General features: G+C 38.6%; 1 long non-coding RNA gene across 1 annotated transcript in view; it reads right to left on the bottom strand.

Annotated features, from left to right (window-relative positions):
- Positions 1 to 20,119, bottom strand: part of LOC121029790 (uncharacterized) — a 588,420-nt gene that overhangs the window by 120,261 nt on the left and 448,040 nt on the right. Inside the window, exon 4 of the long non-coding RNA XR_005789895.1 lies at positions 10,762 to 10,907. This is a non-coding gene — a long non-coding RNA (uncharacterized LOC121029790). The remainder of the gene's footprint in view (positions 1 to 10,761; positions 10,908 to 20,119) is intronic.

The following is a 20,119-nucleotide window of genomic DNA, read 5'->3' as shown; positions in this document are numbered from 1 at the left end:
GGAAGGAAGGAAGGAAGGAAGGAAGGAAGGAAGGAAGGAAGGAAGGAAGGAAATGAGGAAGAAAGAAACTCATTTAAGCAATTTATCACATTGCAAGGTAATCAAATGTTAAATATGAGAGAAAATAGACTGGAAAAAAATTAAAGGATTCACTGTACAAATCAGGAATTTTCATCTAATGGAGGTTCTTAGTAATATATTTTCAAAAATGAAAACTATCACACTATGTTTGTATGGATTTCTATCTCATATCAAAACATGCTTCAGGTCTATTTCCTTAGGCATTCGTTTTACAATCTTCCTCTTAGATTTTTTTAAACAGAAAAACAAAATGTTTATACATGAAATTACATTAAATAGTGCTGCCTCATCTTGTAAATAGTCACAAATTAGTTTGCTCCCAGCCCCTCTCCACCTGATTATAAATCCTCTAGGTCACTGTTTTTCAAATATTTTATATCGCCTCAAAACCTTTACTTCATACAAAATCTTACCATGTTCATTAAAAACAAAAAATTGCCCTCATGTCTCCACTTCCCCAGGCTGCAGCTAGGGCACGTGGGGGAGTTGAGAGCTGTTATCCTAAAGACCAAATTGATTCTTAATAAGAAATGAGGCTTTCAGAAAATCTTCCAGTAAATAAACATCAAACCCAGTGTCAAAGACATTTATACCTAAAACAAACAACCATGAAAAGTTTATTCACTCTAATTAGTTGATTTAAATAACTCCTATATTTCCATGATGATGAAAATAGACACCAGTTACCTTATATCTGTAAAAGGTAAAAATGAGAAAACTAAGCCGTGATTGACAATTACTGTGTTCAATTATTCTTCTAATTTTGACGCTTCTAATTTTGTTTGGTTTCCTGGGATTGTCACTGCGATACAGTCTGACTGTGCTAAAAATACACAAAATCTCAATGTCAGGGTATATAAATAGTAGCTTGATAGCAAATAATAATGCATGATTTATTTTTCACTTTATGGCTCACAAATTTCTATCTCATGATATTTAATCCTTACCCAAACCTTAGAAGCAAACATCCCTGTTTTGCAGATAAAGAAACTAAGGCTCTTCAGTGTGGTTGACATAAAACAGTCAGGTATAGGAGACTCAGGATTAAATTTTTGATTCCCAGAAAGACAGGTGCTTTTCTACCTTGTTTTGTTAAAGAATGATTTTCAAAAGAGTAAAATCATGACCCTCAGGCAAATAGAAAATAAACACACGTCAAAGGTTTAGTATTTCTCATTAATTAATGAAGTAAACAGTAAGATGTTAAAACCATCTTTTGGTGTATATACACACCAAAAGCTAGGTGTATAAGGCAATTTAACGGGTTTCCAAGTTAGATATAAAACCGGTTAACGTCCAACATGGCCAAAACTCAAAACTTTTGGGGCTATCTTTTTAGTTACACCACAAACATTTATACCTCTACCTTACAGAAATCTATAAGTTAACTTCTGCTGAAACATATTTATCAAATAGCCCCCAAAATAAATGGTCAAACTCAGCTCTGTTCTGCAAGAACACCCTCTACTTTCTTTTGCTCATTCTACATTTCAGATAATTTTTAAGACATTATATTGTAGCTGCTTTGCTGTAGAAAGAAGAAAACTTAAAGACACATTGCTGTGGATTTTCAAATAATGGGAAATTTGCTATGAAATGTTGAGAAATTACAGTACAGAGAAAACATGGCCTGAAGGCATTAGGAATAGTAGCTATTAATTTTCAGTGAGGGAATCAAGAGTGTCTGCCTAAAAGGAAGAATTGCAAATAATTCTAGGCTTGGAAAATAACAGCTACAGCCATAAACCAAAAGTTTGTCTTTATGAATCCATTTTCATTTACTATTTCACAGGTTTCCTGCTCTGTGCTGAACAAAAGGAGTGCTCGGATAAAAATAAGACAAAGTCCTTGCCTGCCCCCCAGATGCTCCCTGGACAGAGGGGAAGCTTAGTTTTTCTGCAATAACCTGGTTGTGAGAAGCAAGCTCTTGTGCAAGCACAGGTGAAGGGTTCCATTTGGGAAAAGAGATGAAGGGATTAGAAGAGGCTTCCTGGAGGAAGTGACTGGCCCTTGAGCTGTGATTTGAAGGAAACACAAAAGTGACCATGGAGAAGGGAAGGGAGTGCTGTGGGGAGAAGATGCATGGGTTTTTGGACTCTTCTGTCAGAGGGCAAGAAGTAAGGGTGAAGTGGACAATGAGAAATGAAGTTAGGGAGCCATCAGGAGGGAGACAAAGAAGTTAGGGGTTTCTCTGCTCTGCTGAGAAGCCTCCTTCATTTTGTATGCCAAGGATTTTTTATAATTTTTTTAATGTTTGTTTATTTTTGAGAGAGAGGGACAGAGCATGAGTGGGGGAGGGGCAGAGAGAGAGGGAGACACCGAATCCGAAGCAGGCTCCAGGCTTTGAGCTGCCAGCACAGAGCCTGATGTGGGGCTCGAACTCACAAACCGTGGAGATCATGACCTGAGTCAAAGTCGGATGCTCAACCGACTGAGCCACCCAGGTGCCCCTCTAGGCCAAGGATTTTAAGCTGAGAAATATAATGGTTTACTTGAGTCTCTGGGAGCAGGATGAAGAATGGATTTAAAGCAGAAGGGAACAGAGACAAGGAGACCAGTTAGGAGATTAATATGGTTATAAGACAAGGAGGTGATAACGGAAGTAAGAAAAGTGATCCAAGACTGTGATAAAAGGTTGGGGGAAGATGTTGTTTCCTGAGGATGCTCACCTGACTAGCTCTCTTTCTGCTCATTGTTTCCCTCTTTGACAACAGAGGAAATAGTTTTCTGCTGCATGGGATGGCTTAGCTCCAGGAAGACCATCACCAACTCACCTGGGAACCAAAGGAGGAAGCAGCAGGCTTCCCTCAGCTCCCTGTACCATCCCCAGCGGCCCTGCCAGCAAGCTGGCCACCTGCTCCATAGTCCTGCTCTCCTCCTGTCCCACTCCCTCATGTGAAGCTACATACCTTTATTTCTTTTCTTCCTTTCCCAGTTTTCACACTCTGGGCTTCATCAATGACTTTGGAAAGGAAGCACTTGTTCTAAAAGAGCTGCACATTTCCACACTGCAGACAACGAAACTTAGGCAGTTTTATTCAGCAATTTCCTCACAATTACCCATTTCTTTCTCAGGGCCAAAAAAGTGTAATTGGCTTGGAAACCCGAATGAAACTCTCAAGAACTTGCTAGGTACTTCATTTTAAAAAGGAGGGAGGCAGGGAGAAACTCACTAATTTAGACTCATAAACAAAGAAATGGAAATCTCTTTTCTCCACCTAAATTCATCAGTGTTCTTTCTGCCTTAGTTCTTCCCTAAATTTTTGTCTTGACATCCACAAGATAAAAGGAAAAAAAATGTTAGCTTGATTGTTGTTTGTTCTCTGGTTTTCTTTTCTTTCTTTCTATTTTTTTTTTTTTTGCCATCTTTTCAAGGTATTATCTAACTCAACAATAGTATTCACACGATTCTTGACACTGAGTTGAGTTGAGGTGTGCAGAAATGAAAGCACATAGACCCAGTTGAAATATAGAAACATCCCATGGGGGCTGAGAACCTCAAAGATGCTTTCTAATCTTGTATCCTTCAAGGCTTGAGACCTTTAATTAAGAAAGGATATAAATATAACAAATGTAGAAGAATTCCCTGAAGTTTAAGATAGGGACCCCAAGATTATGCCAGGGATAAAATCTGTGCCTTGAAAATTCTTGATTGACTCCACTAATGAGAGCCTGAGATTTCTTCCTCATAACCCCATGCTTGTCTCCCGATTAATTTCCTTCCAGTACTTAATCTTCAGTACATGACACTTTAACCACTAAGCTTATTATTCTAAAAATAGTGTGCTAGCTACACCATCTTAGCAAATATATACGTAAAGATCACATTCCTACAAGATTTCCTTAGGTGTTTCAATGTTAATCAGACTTGTATGAAATGTAATAAACAACTATATTAACAGAGATAAGTAGTTTTCATTCAGCTAATTCCTGTATGTGGATGGACTGTCTCCTATTTTCCTACTCTGGACCTTCACTGGAATTGATAGATGTTCTTTTATGGGAACAAAGAGGAAAGTCACTATGTTTCCATCTGAGAGCAGTAGTGTATCTCTATCTATACAAACAGATCAAGGTAGCTTATTCCACACCACCTTGGGCTGTGCCTTGTCAGTGAATTTTTATGACAACTTCTAAGATAAAAATAAATTATGGAGGATTTTATCGAGACTCTAGGTTAAGAAATTCATTATGCCAGGGGAAGAAGGCAAGAGCCAGGCATCGAGACAAAATCAGAAGGAACAATTTAGGTTTGGTAATAAGATGAGATTTATGTTTCAATCCTTTTCTCTCTCTTGGCAGTGTTAGGTGAATGGATACACAGGAAGACATTTCAGTTCACATAAAACCTTTACTAGGAGAATGAGACATCATAACACCTCACTGTAGTCTATTGAAAGCACTGTACTTGCAGTGGTGAATGTGGTTGCCTCAGTGAATCAGATTTTCCTAAAATTATAACGTGATGCCTGCTATTACCACCTGCTGGAAATACTGCCCTGCTTCCCCAGGCACACTGCTCTCTCCTCCACAAACAGAAGACTCAAGTGGCTGGAATTTAAAATGAGCTTGGCTCCTTGACAGAATGCCCAGGAATATGTAATCAATAGGAAAAACACACCGACCTTGGATGTTTCCTTCAGCAGTCTTTCAAATGGAGGTCTGTACCTTACTCCCTGTCTCCCCTCCCCCATACACACAGAACCTCATAAGTTACATATATAATTTTTGAGGCAGCCTTGTTAAATAAATTTCTCAAAAACTCAAATCTCAGTGGCTTGTTACAACATACCCTAACACCTTTTCTCTTCCTCAACGTTGTCACTGTTTAACCCCAGTGGTTAGAGTATGAAACAGAAATCATTTGGGGAGCCTGGGTGGTTCAGTTGGTTGAACGTCCGACTTTAGCTCATGTCATGATCTTGCAGTTCATGAGTTCGAACCCCATATCGGGCTCTACGCTGACAGCTCAGAGCCTGGAGCCTAATTTAGATTCTGTGTCTCCCTCTCTCTCTGTGCCCTTCCCCAGCTCATGCTCTGTCTATCTCTGAAAAATAAAAACATTAAAAAAGAAAGAAAGAAAGAAAGAAAGAAAGAAAGAAAGAAAGAAAGAAATCATTCCATAGCCACTAAACAAGTTTGGGGAAGCATAAACACAGGTGAGCTACACTGTGCTGTCAGTATTTTTTAAGATTGTTTTTAAATGTTTATTTTTGAAAGAAAGAGAGAGAGAGAGAGAGAGCATGCAAGAGTGGGGGAAGGGCAGTGACACAGGGAGACAGGATCTGAAGCTGGCTCTGTGCTGACAGCAGCGAGACTGAAGTCAGAAGCTTAACCCACTGAGCCACCCAGGTGCCCCTTAAATGCTGACCCTAAACAGGCTCCAGAGTAAGCTATTCACACTTTCTTGTGGGTGGTGCAAGGACCCTTGAAATTGCAATATTCAATTATGTGACAGCTATTTTAAGATGGTCAGAAAATATAGTTTTCTGCCTTCAGCCTCTTACCACAATAAAACAGAGCAAAAAGATGGAACATGTGTAAGTTGAAAAATCTGATGGCTGTATATTACCTAATACAACACTTCTGCTGTTATTTATCAGTAAATGCAAAAAAAAAAAATTATCTTTGTCATCTCTGGACCTCTAGGTCACTCATCATCCATTCAAGTCTCTGTCCCTAGCTCTGGATTTTATTCTCTACCTCCAAGTCCAGCATCATCCTACAAGCAAGATGCAATATATAATATATAAGGGCTCATTCAGTAACTTGGCTTTTTGCTTCCTTGCCATCTTAATCTCCAGGGACATTCTCTTTCACTTGCATGCAGCCATGCACTTTGTGCCCATGATAGACACTGACTTCTCCACTTCTGGAATGATAACTTTAGACATCCCCCTCCCTCTCTTACCACAACTATGTAACCTTCTAGCATTCTTAAGCACAGTACAAATAAACTGTCCTTCAGGATCTCCAAACCACAGGCCAATCTTCCTTCTCTGTCTTTATTAATCCTGTCAAGGTTTCATTTTCCTATCCAAGATAGTTCACCACCCCCAAAATGCTGTTCACCCTATCATCCATTTCCTCTTCCTATTGCCTTTCTGTGTACCACCCGGCAAAATCTAGAAAATCCATTGTCTGCCAAACCATGCAGGTCGTTGCCAACATTGAATAGTAGTCCCTAATCTCACACAGCACACTGTCCAGGTATTACGCTATATTTCTCTGGTTAGCACTCTCTCCAGCCCTCCACCGTTTCAAACATTCTGAAACTGAACAGAATACTTGCCTGAGATATAGATGTTGGGGTGATTGGCGTATAGGCAGTAAGTGAAGCCAGGGGAGTAGATGCAATTACCAGAAAGTATTTGAGGAATGAAAGGAAATGGGCCTGGGAAAGAACCCTGAGTAACTAACACTAGTAATGCAACAGATGTTCAAAAAGGGGGAGGGGGCTGGAAGTGATTTGAAAAAGAAAATTACCAGGAATGGCCAAAAATGGAAGAGAAAACCAAAGAAAATATGGTGCCAGTTACAAGTGAAGAGATTATTCCAAGAAGGAGGGGTTGGTAAAAATGTCAAACATTACTGATTAACCAAATAAATACTAAAGACTTGTCTTCAGGTTTAAAAACAGAGATGTCATTGATGACCGTGGAAAAGTGGGAATCAGGGGGAAGGTGGGTGCGGATGCCAGATTCCATCAGGTTTAAGTGTAAAAAGGAGGTGAGAAATTGGGGAAGAGTGTAATCATTTCTGATAAGAAGTTTGGCTAGGAAGGTAGAGTCAGAAGCACTATTGGGAGGGAAGCATGGGCTTGAGATAGAGGCTTGAGTACTTAAAAACCTACTTTTTCACAGGCGGCTCTTGAGGCAACCCGGAAGCGGAAGTGGAAGAAAGTTCTCAAAAAGCTACTTTTTAAGTATTTAAGAGTGACTGGAAAGTCTACAGAAACTGTCTGAGACAGGGGCACCTGGGTGGCTCCACTGGTTAAGCATCCAACTTTGTCTCAGGTCATGATCTCATGGTTCGTGGGTTCAAGCCCTATGTTGGGCTGTGCTGACAGCTCAGAGTCTGGAGCCTCGGATTCTGTGTGTGTATCTCTCTTTCTCTTTCCCCCACTTGTGTACTCTCTCCCTCTCAAAAACAAGTAAATAAACAAACCTAAAAAAGAAAAAAAACTGTCTGAGATTTCCTCCAAAGACAGAGAAAGAGTCCACATAGCTAAATTAAAAAGGGCAGTGGTAAGAAATGTAATAGTTTTCTGTGAGTTCCAGTCAAGTTCTGCTTGTTTAAAATTTACCCTTTAAATTCTTTGGTCATTTCCCTTGTTGTTAGCATATGCTCAAACTCTTTAATGCGGATGGATATAAGCCCCTTTTGAGAACCTGGTACCTTCCTGGCTCTCCCTCAGGAAGTCTTCCCCAGACTTCCCCACGCTTCCCCAGACTCTGCTCCAGCCACACAGAACACCTTTTTGTTCCCTGAATGTTTGTCCCTACTCTCTCTCACCCCCATGGCTTTGGATACAAAGTTCCACCTTCCAGAAACTGTATCTCCAATCTATTTCCTGGCCAACACATATAGTGCCTCTCATTTCACAATTGCTTCCTCAAAGGAAGCCTTTCCTATTCCCATAAACAAGATCAAGGGTCCTCCTTCCACATTCCCACAGCATCCTGCATTTCCCTATCGAAACTTCTTTCACATAATCCTACAGCTATGTCTGCCTGTCTCTTTCACTATACATTTAAACCCCATGAGAACAGAAATAATATCTGTCTTATTATCATTATATCTCCAGAACCTGGTACATTGTTGGACACATAGTTGCTCAATAAAAACGTTGCAAAATAACAAATTGTCATTTTACGGAAAAGCCCAGTTAAAACATTCATGTATTCACATGAGGATTTTATTCGATGTTAATTGAGATTCTTGAAGAATATTCTATCTATTGCTACTAAGGTTTAAAACATTTTCAGTGATGTCTAATACTTCTTACCTTACATTAATCCTTTTCATAACACATTTCATATTCTAAAGTATTTATAATTTATTTGTTCATGATTCTTACTGTCAGAAATCCCTCTCTAGGCTAGAAGCTCCATGAGGGCAAAGAGCCTTCTCAGTTTCACTCACTGATACATTTCCAAATGACTATGGCCTGGAACATGAATAAATAAAGGAGTGAATGAAGTATATAGGTAGTGCTTCTTTTCAGTAATATGTTTTTACCCCATGTGCATCCGAAAAGCATGGAAAATAACTTAAATATTCAAGCATGGTGAAAACTAACTCAATTGAATATCAAATAAATTGAATCCACCCAAAAGTACCAGAGCTAATTCCTCCAGTAGTTACATTTGAGGAAATTACAATTTTTGGACAGGACATTCAGCATTAAGTTTTTGGGTTCATAAAGTAAAGTGGGACACCAGTGTATTACATTGTTTCTATTTCCTAAACAACAAAAAGGTTAAAACTTTCATCTGCAGAGTCAAAACTGCTCTTGCAACTCTTCTCATGTAGGAATTTATGGAGAGTTTCCTTGTACAAAGTACAGGGAGTCTTACAATGGATAATATCAAAACATTACATTTTTTTTTTTTACCAAAGACATAAATAAAGTGGGCAAGAGGACAGGTCTCACATCAACAGAAGGCATACCATTTTATCACAACTCAGAAAAGGCATTTTTGTAAATGTCTGATAAAACAGAGTATAGACACTCTGCTTTTGATAGTCTAACAATGCAGAGAAAGATGGTCTTTGTTGATTAAAAGAAGAACAGAGGCAAATTAATATTCTCTTGTAGAAGTTTAAGAGACTAATTTAAACACATAGATGGCTTACACTTTTTAAAAATAATTTTCTCATACTGAAAAAGCAATACCTCTTTATTTAAAATTTGGGAATAAAATAATGTACACACACAAATCAGCTGATATCCTGCCACTCCAAGAGAACTTATTTTCGTAACACATTTCTGTATCAACCAAACACACACACACGCACACACACACACACAGACACACACAGAGTCAACTACATGTAAAGTAAAATTGTAGCTCTCTCTCAAGATTATGATTTACCATATATTTACTTCATTACATATTATATATTTTAACTGAAATAAGATTGTAATACACACATTTTACAATCTGCTTTTCTTCCTAATTATAAATATACCATGACCACCATCCGCTTGACACCAGAAAACATGTGCTTTTAGGCAGAGAATACAGTTTCTCACACTTTCTTTTTTTTTAATTTTTTTTTACATTTGTTTATTTTTGAGAGACAGAGAGAGAGCGCGCGCACACACACACACACACACACACACACACACACACACACACACGCACAAGTGGGGGAGGGGCAGAGAGGGAGACGGAGACACAGAATTGAAAGCAGGCTCCAGGCTCTGAGCTGTCAGCACAGAGCCCGACACGGGGCTCAAACTCACAAACCGTGAGATCATGACCTGGGCCGACGTCAGATGCTTCACCAACTGAACCACCCAGGCGCCCCTCTCACACTTTCTTACTAGTGATTCATTATAACCTCAAAATTCAACACTATACAACATAGAACAATATAACCTGAGCCTGAAAATGTTTCAGATCCATTTAATCCAAATGTCGCCTCCCTTCAAAGGAGTAAAGGAACAACAGTGAGTCTTTGCTATGACTTTGTGTTTTCAGCATAGCATGCCACTGGGCCAACCAAAATATTTTACCTGCAAAATTGCTAAATAAATTTATTTGTTGACTAAAACGGTCTGAGTTTAAAACATAAAATATGCCCTCAGAGAATATTAATCTTGGGGAATTTCCTTAAAGTAACTATGCAGTTTTACCTACCCAATATTCTTCATACATTCAATTTCTTTTTGTTCCTATACCATCAAAGTGTGGTAGAAATTTTGATTCAAGTAGCTCTAATTTGGTACAAAAGCATGATGTGAGTTTATATTCATTTTTAAATTTCAAAATCATTATCCAAGAACTATCCAAGTAGTTCTCTGAATTGTTTACTACATTATTAAAAAAAAAAAAAGGCTTAAAAGTACAGCATTAAGATGCTGCCTGCTTTATATAATTTAAAATTACATCTTATGAGACAATTTCTGCCTGTTTTGATTATAGCAGCACTACTTAGGGACATGTTTAGAAATACATATATATCATATATACGATTAATATATAATAAAATATATAGAAATGTTTAAGTTCTACAATATGACACATTGAAATGTAACATTGAAATTTTGAAGTTCTACAATATGACACACAGATGACTTTTGTCTGTCTTATCAATTGCTCTTTAAGTGAACTTCTGTGATCACCATAACTGTGTTTAAATGTAAATCATTTTTTATACAATCATTTTTTATTTTGAGAAACCCCAGCTATGCAATTTAGGCTATTGAGAGAAAAAGTAGCATATATTCCTAAACAATACTTAATAAAGTGATTGATCTATCCATCTGAGATAATAAAATATCTTACTTTTATAAGTGAGATTGACCATAATTTATATGAATTATGAAGAAATTAATTTGAACCAATGGTGTAGCAAGGGAAAGAGATCAGTGCTTGTGTTAGCTTGGGTGGTGTCATGACAAAATACCATAAATTGGGTGATTTAAACTACAGAAATTTATTTTCTTACAGTTTTGAAAGCTGAAGTCCAACATCAAGGTGTCAGCCTGGTCAGGGTCTGGTGTGATCTCTCTTGCTGGTTTACAGAAGGTTTCCTTCTTGCTGGATCCCTACATAGCCTTTCCTCAGTGCATTCAATTTTTCTTAAGGTGGAAACTGTGTAGAGAAAAGACCTTGATAAGACTCTGGTGTAGAAGATGAATACTGAGCATAAAGATATTATCAGGGGCCCAAGCAATGTGAGGGAACACTACTTACTGCTTGAGAACAGGTGCAAATCTGTTTACCTCCAAAAAGAGGAAAAACAGAAGAGGGAATGGCAGGTATGGCTGGAGACTATGGGGAGGAGGGGTTTCAGAGAAAATTTCCACGAGTTAGGAGAATGACTATACTCCACAGAATAATGTGTGTGCCATCCATTCAACCCCTGAGATATAGATATAGATATCCATTCCTCTACACCTTTGAATCTGGATTGACCAGAAGTTCTCTGATGGATAGACTGTGGCAAAAGTGACATGACAACAGATCTAGACTTAGATATTAAGGAGGATCAGCAGATTCTATAGGGTTCTATTGGAGTCTTCTCTCTTGGAAAACTCCCTCTCAGAACCTAGTCACCATTGCTGTGGAAAGCCCAAGCTACATGACGGTTACTTGTAGATGTTCCAGTTGAGAGCCCCAGCTAAGCTCCCACCCAACAGCCAGCATTAACTGCCTGTCATGTGAGTGAGCCACCTTGGATGTCCAGTGTACATGAGACTTCAGAGAATTGCACCTTAGCCAACTCTACTTGCAACCACATGCAAGACCTTCCTAGCTGACCCCAGTCAACTCACAGAACTGAGAAATAATAATAAATCTTGTCAGCCACTAAGTTTTGAGGTAGTCAGTAGGAACAGATGTTTAGTGTTCACTTTGAGGTTGTTTATATTGTGTGTGTGTGTGTGTTTGGCATGAGGAGGATGGTTAGTGGAAATATGGAAATTGCGGGAGGGCCTGAATTTCACATGCAAGATAAAGAGCAACATAAAAATACAATGGAAACAGTAGTGGTAACCATGAAGAAACAAACTCACTGGGGAATTTTCTGAAAACATGTAGAGTTATTTAACTGCTGCATGATGTGGTACTGGGGGCCTCAGCCATTCTTAAATAGCATGGAGACATCAGCTGATGTAAGATTTATCCATTTCTTTAGATGAGGGACAATCTAAGTTAAATTCATCTATCTACAATTCTCTCTTACTCACCTACATATATTCAGGGCCTAAAACCATGCCTAGCACATGATAGGCGCTGGTAAAGTTAATTGGTTGTTTGGCACAGAATGAAGAAAGAAGATAACACAAATGACTTCATTCCTCAGATCTCAATAAACTGACAATAAAAATTTGAGGTACTCCCACTCAATCTTTTCCTTCATATCCCCAAACATCCCTATTACAAGAATGAAATTATACAATAGATAACAGTAAGTATCAGTGAGAAATGTGATTTACTAACAATCTGTTGGTAAAGATTATAGAGACTGATGATTAGATAGTCAGTATATTGGCACCACAGTTCAAAGTTACACCTATATCTATTTTCTTCTATGTTTATTAATGAAATTGCCATTTGTCCTCAAATAATGCAGTGACAAAGTAATTTCAGAGGGTGTTTTAATATTTGGTTGAAATGAATACCCTACAGAGATAGTATATTCAGATTAATTTTAGATTAGGAATTAACAGAAGCATACTGATATCCAAATTTCCCAGAATTAGCCAAATTGAAGCTAATCGTTATTTCTTTGGATATGCACACATTCACATATGCACATTATTTGTCCATTTCTCTTTACAAAATAGATTTGAGACATTGACAACATCACTTCATCAATAATAAAATATAGAACAACAAAATTAGGGGGAACCAAACAAACTACCCATCAAATAATGAACAAACATTGGGCCTTAACCTCAAATTTATCTCACAGTTTCCTAACCTAACAGTCAAGAGAAGATGATATAGATATCATTATCAGAAAGGAGCTTGACGATTTACTCAAAGTCTCTCAAATTGATTCCAAATAGTTAAGAGATTGTTGCATAATGTATTTGATGCAATGTATATATTATGGATTTGTGAGAAGGTGAATCAATACTGAAATGAATAGGTTCACAGTGAATGGTTCATTCGACACAGAGGTTTTAGTGTTGGCTGAAGATAAATAGACATGAGATAATGCTCTCCATATAGCAAATATGAGTTAGCAAAACATGTGGTACAGAGGTATGTGTGAGGAATATTGGTATGCTGGGGAGTCTAACGGCATATAACAAAAGGGTCTGTACTCAATTCTGTTCTGATGAACAAGTTTTGTTAAGGATATTGATAATCTGATTATTACATTTGAAAAACATATATAACCAGAATATCAGCTACTATGTTAGATAAAATAATCTGGAGTAACAAGAAAAAATATTTTAGCATATTGAGCTAATGGGCTATTTTTGTTTGAGGGACTTACCAATGGCCGTGTAAGTGTCCTCTGCTCAAATGCAGAGGCCAAAAGAAGGATAAGGGGAGTTGGGATCCACATGGGACCACCTGCCCCTCTGCCCAACGTAAAGTAAGAGTTCATTGGGCCCCAAGAATGTATCTGAGTCAACTAACACAGCCACGTGCAGTCAAAAAGAAGAAAGAAAAGATGTAGAGGAAGATGTAGAGGAGGAGTCTACATGGATGAAGAAAATGGTTTAAAAGAGAAGGTAAAATCTGGGTTTGTGCTTTTTAAAGCACAGAGACTGTATCCATTAATAACCACAAACTAAATAATGTCTTAGTGATGAACAAAAAGAATGAAAATTACGCCCTCCAACGAGAGAAGACCTGAAGAGGGTGATCAGAGGTGGGTCTAGAGGAGGGAAAAGTGCATTCCTCTTCCTATAGTATCTCTTACTTTTCTCTCTTATCTTAGCTCCCTGACATGGTAAATAAGTCTATGATTTTAAAAAATATATAGCTAATCATTTCCAAGAAGGAGCCCATGAGTGTGTCTGGGGACACGCCAGATCCTACTTACTGAAGCCATTTCTTAACATCTACAGTTCTCTTCTGTCCCCCTGAGGATGGTAAAATGGGTAGACTGGTGATGGATCAAATGTCAAAAGAAAAAAAAAATTAAGTATTAACATAAATCCAAGACAGAATGAACAGGGCACTGAAAGGTCACCAGCACATTTTACCTGAACAATGATTGAAGGAACTGAAGATGTTAAGCTTATGGGAAAGAGCGTACACAGAGACCAAAAACTCCTACAATATTTGGTAAATTGTCAAATAAAAGTCAGATTAGATGTGTTTTATAACGTCCCAGAGTGTTAAACTAGATCTTCCAGGCAAAGGTTATAATAAAATACATTTTGACTTTTTAATGTAACAGTTTTGTTGTGATTTCATCATTCACTCATAAGATGCGCCACACTGTCAGGCATTATAGGAACTGCTGGGACACAACAATGCCCAAGACAAAATTCCTGCCTTAATGGCACATTCTGATGGGAGAAACAAACACATTTATAAACAAATGAAGAAATAATAGGTAGTTACTATTGTTATAAAGAATGTGATCAGGGAGATGTGTGAACCTGTAATGAAAGAAGTCTGTCTTCATTAGGAAGGCCAGGGAAGTTTTCACCAAAAAAAGGATAGAATCAGCCAGCCACGTGAAGAGCTGAGGGAAGACTGAACAGTAACGACAAAGGGCCCAAAGCATAAATAGCTTGGCTTGTCCGAGGCACAGAGAGAGGAGGCCCAGGAGGCCCATGTAGCTCACATGGAATATGTTGCGTGAGAATGTGTACAAGATAAAGTCAGAGAGGAAGGCAAGAGCCAGATCCTGCAGAGCCCGGTGGTCTATGATGAGGAGTTTGGATTTTATCCCAAGAGTATTGGGATGGCTCTGATGAGCTTCAAGCAGAGGAATGAAATAATTGGAATGTGTAATAGGAAAAGAATAACAGAGGGCCAGCAGGAGAACTGGAGAAAATAAATAACTGTAAATGATTTTCCTGTCTAGACATAAGAGGAAAAGAATGAATGAAGATAACAGAGTCAGTAGGAAACAGTAGACAAGTATGGCAGCCATCCGCGAATATAATTGAACTAATTCCCATCTGTGGAATTAACAGTTTTGTGATATGGAGACAAAAGAAAGAACCAGGGAAAGCAATTGATAACTGCAGGGCACATGAACAGGGATCAAGAAAAAGGAAATTTTCAGGGACAAATAAGAAAATATTTTCATTCAGGTCTATCGCTGAGGTATACTGGTGTGAGAGGCTCAGCTCTGGGGAAAGAATAAACTAACTAGTGTTCATCCCAAAGAAGGAACAGCCAACACAGACTGGGAAAGGATAGTTGTCCATATGTTTAGCAATGCCCTGGAAACATTGGGAACCTGAGCAGTGAACTAGAATATCCCAATGGTTTATATGTCCAGAAAAGAAACAAAATATTAAATGTTGTTGCCTCGAGGCCAAGTTGACTGTAGGAGGTGGGAGTGGTATGTTATAGACTTAATGTTTGTGTTTCACCCAAATCCACATGTTAAAACCCTAACTCCCAAAGTGATAGCATTTTGAGATGGGGACTTCAGGAGGGAATTAAGGTTAAATAATGTCATGGGGGTAGGGCCCTCATGGTGGGGTTAGTGCCCTTATAAGAAGAGACACCAGAGAGCTTGCTCACTTGCTCTCTCCCTCCAGGTTCACACTAAGAAGCCATGTGAGTCATGTGAGAAGGCAGCATCTGCAACCCAAGGGCAGAGCCCTCACCAGAAACCAATCCCACCAACCATGTGAGGAAATAAATTTATGCAGTTTAAACCACTCAGTTTATGGTATTTTGTTAATGCCACTCAAGCAGATTAGTAGAGGGTATTTGTTCCAGAACAAGAATTGCAATACATTAAAACCTGCCTTTGGGGGCACCTGGGTGGCTGTTGGTTAAGTGTCCAACTTCGGCTCAGGTCATGATCTCACAGTTCATTGAGTTTGAGCCCAGCGTCAGGCTCTGTGCTGACAGCTCGGAGTCTGGAGCCTGCTTCGGATAATGTGTCTCCATCTCTCTCTGCCCCTTCCCACTTGTGCTGTCTCTCTCGCTCTGTCTAAAATACATAAAATGTAAAAAAAATATATATATATGTAAATATATATATATGTATAAACCTGCCTTTTGTGGCAGAAAATGTGAAAATGGGGTGCCCAATTATAGTCAGCCTGCCAAAGAAAATCCTAAAGCAAAAAAAGAAAAAGAAACAAGCTAGTGATAAGTTGATTATGTTAATTTTCAAAATATTAGCTGTCTCTCCTACAGAAGGATTATGCAGTTCCACCTATTTGATGTCAGACTTGGCCTTGTGACAAACTCTGGCAAATAAAACGTGATCAAAAGTGTCGTGTGTTGGGGCGCCTGGGTGGCGCAGTCGGTTAAGCGTCCGACTTCAGCCAGGTCACGATCTCGCGGTCCGTGAGTTCGAGCCCCGCGTCAGGCTCTGGGCTGATGGCTCAGAGCCTGGAGCCTGTTTCCGATTCTGTGTCTCCCTCTCTCTCTGCCCCTCCCCCGTTCATGCTCTGTCTCTCTCTGTCCCAAAAATAAATAAAAACGTTGAAAAAAAAATTAAAAAAAAAAAAGTGTCGTGTGTCATTTTTAGGTAGAAGCTTTAAGACTGTGGGCATAGCTTACCATAGTCCGTCTTTAGTCTCTGGCATAGACCGGCAGAGTTCCAGAGAGTTGTATACAACCTACAATGGGCACGCAGTTCAAACGGGAAATAAACCTTTGCTGATGTCAAGTCTCTGAGGTTTGGGATCATTTATGACTGCAGCATAAATTAGAATATTCTGACTTATACACCATCCATCTGGGTAATACATCTGCAAAGGGGAGAAAGATAATTATACACAGGGCATCTTTGCTTCTCTTAGGGCCATCATTCGGGCCTCACAGTCTTTGATTTCTTTGTGTGGTTGGTGTATAATTGTAACTCATTTTGGAAGCAGAATGTAGTTTCTGAAGCATGCTATTTTACCAGAGCACTCAGTATCGACGTTGGTCACAGTGTTGGTAAAAGTTGATAGGAATGAATATTTCTGTTCCCTGCACAGAGCAATCCAGGTTAGCAGAGTGGAGATGAAATGAACTGGACAGACTTGCTGCAGTGGAAGCATCAGTGAAAAGGCATAAAGGGGGCCAGCTAGGCTCCGAAAACTGTAGGATTCACATATCTATAGCCTGAAAGAATTCCAAGAAATACTCCTTAAAAATTTCTAGTATGTATGGGCAAAGGGTGATAGAGGAAAGCCCAAAATACTTTGTATTCATGTGTCTCCCCCTAGGATTTATGCAAATGAGTACAATTCTTACATAATTCCTGATGATCCGGCAGGTGGCCTGAGTCCATCGGAGTGGCCTGAAACTTCCCAATTACTGATAAAGTTAGAATATCAATGCACCAGAGGCAGTATGAGAAGTAGAAGCTCCCAACTATGATATCCTACCTGGAGAGTTAGAATGAGTGTTTACATATAAATTCTCTTGTAGCAAGATAGAGGGATGGATCATGTCAGCAGCAGTGCCTCTCATCTATCTGGCTGATGTTCTCTGCCTAGGCATCAGTCTGTGGGTGATGGGCTGAGGGTGAGGGTATGTAACCTACAGATCTAGAAAGTTTCCTCACCTATGTGAGAATTGCAGTTGCCTCACTATTCCATGCCTCATTCTAGCCTCACAAGTGTATTAACATTACAATAGCTCTCTGAGGTGGGTTGACTTATTATCCCCATTTTATAGACGAGGAGACTGATAACCTCTTGAGCTTATCTTCTCCCTTGGGCTAGCTGCTTCTGAGATGTACTAACTTTTGAGGAGATTCTCAGCAGTGGAATCCTTTCATATAACTTGTACTGTGGATTCTTACAGAAGGCATCTGCCTGGCAGTTTGGTAATACCTGACAGTGATAAGTCCCAGAAAACCAGAGTTCCAAAGAATTATACCCAATGGCCCTTCAAGAAAAGCAAGTATCTAGGCTGCTCAACTCAAGGTGAGCTGTGGCAATGGAACAAGATAGACAAAGACTTACTTGCTAGCTGGGATAAATAAAACAAAGGAAGATGATCCAGGAGGTGGTATGTATAGACAATTTTTTTAAAAATGGAAGGGGCAAAGATTTTACTTGGTGAAACAAATGTCAGTATAAAATCACCTTTACACCCCTCTCTAAGTAAACTCCTGCTGGAAATTCTAAACTCTGGCTTTTGTCTTTCCCCAGAATCAGCTTTTATTAGGGAAGGTGAAACCCAGTGGCAACATCCTGTGTAGAAATTCTCTACAAGACTTTTGAGGCTCTTCCTTTCACTGTCACTTTCCTAAGCACTTGTGTCCCTTGTTTTGTTTTGTTCTATTTACTTTGTTGTATCTTTCTAGACTTTATCTGCTAGTAACTATTTGTCAAATTAAAATTAAGTGAACAAAATTGAAGAGTGAGATTATTCAGTGAAGGAGCAGACTATTTTCTTTATTTTCAAGGTGAGAGGGGAGACCTAGATTACTTTATTCAGATCTCTTGGAAAGACAGGTGTATACATGAGTTTTCTTTGCCTGGGCAACACACTTACCCCTGGGCAATGCATCAAAGGATGATTGTCAGTCTTCTCAGAATCCCTCCCCTACGGACACATACACTTGGAGACTCACTCTTATCACCCTTTTCTCCCTGCTCTTAGCATTATGATCTTAAGGCTTGGGGGGCGGGGGTGGTAGGGGATTAAGGTATCTATCTCTTCCTTAAGTTCTTTTCAAAATGCTTAGGGACTAGTGACAGAAGGAAACATCCCCGTTAATAGTCCCCTTGGAACTTCTTTTTGATCTAAGCACCCTCTTAATAGAGAGCATACCACTGATAAGTATCTGCATCTTGCCTCTTCCACCCTTAAGACAGTCCCTGATGGCCCATCAACCACCCTAGGTAGCAGGTTAGGTCCAGATGGAGTCTCCAGGGAGCCATCTGGAAAGAAAAATAAATCTACCCTGCCCGGCATAGGATGAAAAAATTATTGAACATGATGAAATTGGCTAAGATATGGAATACAATAATCTGGAGTATATACATGTTTAGAAAACCATGTAAGCAAATAAAGGAACTAAGGATTATATTATTAATAGCGACTGTAAAATAATAAATTAATGGACTGGAAACCCAGTATCTCAAATTAATTAACACGAATGTGCCAGGAAGGGTATACTAGGAAAACACACAAAATGTAGACAATACTGTTTTTATATGAATGAATCATAAAGCAAAGAGCACCGCTGAGCTCTCTAGTTTACTTATATTAATTTCAGATATTAGCAATTACAACTTGTGCTTTCAAATTCCATAAAAGTGCAAAGCTACCATGAAATAGAATTAACAGGGAGCTTCAGAAATTCATTAAACTGAACATTACTAGCAGCATCATTTTTTTGGCTAATACAGGAATATATGTCTCTGCATACACTATTTATGATACCATTTGAGACTTACATAAAATATAAGTTGAAAGACTGTGTTGCCTTCAATAATTTACAAAGGTAGAAAATAACAGCAAGGGGAATTGAGAACAAACCTCGTCTTTTCTAGTACTGTAATACACAGATATTGCATCCGTGGCTTCCAATTCAGATTCTTAATTTGAGCCCAGACAAGCCTTGCACTATGAAGAGATTAAAGAGATATCTGAAGGAAGAAGTATAAATGCTGTTTCTGGCTTGCAATCATGTTTGCAAACATGTTAATCAAATCAGGGTGCTTGCTAACTTGATAATTAAATTTACAAATGATTGGAAATATTTGCTACAGGAAGATTTAAAGTCATTCTTGAAATCCTAACGACAGCTCTAGTGCTATGTGTATGCCTCTTGAGGGCCCACTGAGGATAGACAGTATTAAAAATATAATTGGTTTTAAAGCACATTAGATTAAATTTTTCCTATGATTCATTCTCCCTTCTTTGTATTCACCTTTCAGGTCATTTCCTGCTTTCTGAACAAGGTATCCATAATTCAAATGAACTACCATATGAATTTGCTTATTTTCGTTAAACCAGCTAGTTCTAAAATGTCCCATTTCCATTTAAAATGTTGTGTTTCAAAATGAAAAGATTAAACTTTCAAATTAAGTAATACTTAGAAAAAGCCGTCAACAGTATTTGAAATCTGACAAAAGGCACATTGTTAAAAAACCAGAGTAGAAAGCAATGGGGAAGTTTAGCTGAGGTCACTATAAATGAAAGAAAGAAAAGAAAAGAAAAGAAAAGAAAAGAAAAGAAAAGAAAAGAAA

Source organism: Herpailurus yagouaroundi, unplaced genomic scaffold (genome assembly GCF_014898765.1).
Source record: "Herpailurus yagouaroundi ecotype Mexico unplaced genomic scaffold, PumYag 139, whole genome shotgun sequence".
NCBI lineage: Eukaryota > Metazoa > Chordata > Mammalia > Carnivora > Felidae > Herpailurus > Herpailurus yagouaroundi.
The sequence above is the reverse complement of the archived record's forward strand: the minus strand, read 5'-3'. Positions and strand labels throughout refer to the sequence as shown.